Raw genomic sequence first — 1,893 nt, forward strand, 5'->3', positions numbered from 1 at the left:
GAATCCCATCCTCCATCCTTTGTAGGCCTTTCTTTTTAGCCTCAGGAGGTCTGCTAGGTCCCTGGAGAGCCAGGGGGGCTGCTGTGCCCTCTTGCTGCCTTTCCTCCGAGATGGAATCAAATTTTAGCTTGTGCATTGAAGGATCGCTTCCTTGAGGAGCAACCACTGATCCTGAACTCCCCTCCCCCTGGGGTCGTGGTCCCTTAGGGCCTCACTGACAAGCCTCCTGAGCTTTTCAAAGTCAGCTTTCCTAAAATGAAGGACTTTCGTGTTGCTGACTGACTTGCCAGCTTTACGGTGGATGGTGAAGGTGATCAGCTCGTGGTCGCTGTCACCCAGCTTCCCATCGATCACTAGGTCACCGATTAGGTCATCTCCAGTTGCCAGTACCAAGTCGAGCATTGCTTTGCTTGGTATTTGCCATAGACTTCTTGAGTCAGGTAGAGGTCATCCACGCACGAGAGGAAGCTTTGCGACCGCTTGGCTTTTGCTGAGTGATCGTCCCACAAGACGTCCGGGTAATTGAAGTCACCCATGACAACCATGGTCCTGGAGCATGCGGCCTCAGCCAGTTTCTGGGCGAACTTCTGGTCAAGATCAGGACTTTGGGTGGGAGGTCTGTAGTAGACTCCCACCGTTGCATCCCCTGTGCTGTGTTCCTCATGGATTTTAACCCAGAGGGTCTCCAGTTGTCCACTCTGGTCACCAATATCAGCTTGCAGGGATGTGTAGCTTTCCTTAACATAGAGAGCTACACCCCTGCCCCTTTTATCTACTCGATCCCTCCTGTACAGGGTATAACTATCTATACCCATGGTCCAGTCATGGGTCGAATCCCACCAAGTCTCCGTTATCCTTATGATATTGTAATTTTTGTGTTAAGCAGGAGGACAAGCTCCTCCTGCTTATTCCCCAAGCTCCTGGCATTTGTGTACAGGCAGGCAAGTGTCCCCTTGGGGGCTCTTGCCTTGCCCACAGATTGTACCAGGGCTGAATTTATTAGTAATTTAGTCATTAATCATTTTAGTGTCATGTTTCTTGAATTGTGGCATAGCTAATTCTTAATGTTGCAAGGATTTACAAAAATCCATATAGTTTAAGGAGCTTCTTATTCTGTGTTCTGAGAAGTTCCTCTCTTTCCTAGCTGACCACAAGATGGAAGTATTGCACAAAAATTAGTAAAGTAATTCTTATTTTTTTCACAGAAGCATGGATAAGGCCAAGACAAGAGTTCTCCTGAATTACCTGGTAATTTTCATGGATTTTTGGAACCAACAAGAATACATATGCATGCCCGAATGCTTTGCTAAGAAATATTTGAATCTGCACACAATAGCCATATTTTTTCTTATACTTAGAAGTACAAGCAACTCTGTTTTGTTTGAATAAATAAAATGGCTAAATGCCGCTAAACACTGGAGAAAAGTGGTATAAGGCTTGTAAAGACAGTGAAGTTCTCGTGGGTCTCCACCAGAATTTATCATAGAATCACAGAAATAGGGTCGGAAGGGACCTTATAGATCTTCAAGTCTGACCCCCTGCCTGGGCAGGAGAAAAAAAACAGGGCTCAAATGATCCCAGCTAGGTAGGCATCAAGCCTCCTCTTAAAGACCCCCAGGGTAGGAGCCAGCACCACTTCCCTTGCAAGTTGGTTCCAGATCCTAGCTGCACCTGACAGTGAAGTAGTTCTTACGGATGTCTAATCTAAACCTACTCTCCAACAAGTTGTGGCCGTTATTCCTTGTTATACCGGGGGGCGCTAGGGGAAACAAGGTCTCCCTCAAACCCTTCTGGTCCCCCGTAGTGAGTTTATATATGGTCACCAGATCCCCCCTCAGCCTTCTCTTGTGAAGGCTGAACAGGTTCAGGTCCCGCAGTCTCTCATTGTAGGGT

Source organism: Crocodylus porosus, unplaced genomic scaffold (assembly GCF_001723895.1).
Source record: "Crocodylus porosus isolate Cpor-Errol unplaced genomic scaffold, CroPor_comp1, whole genome shotgun sequence".
NCBI classification, from domain to species: Eukaryota; Metazoa; Chordata; order Crocodylia; family Crocodylidae; genus Crocodylus; species Crocodylus porosus.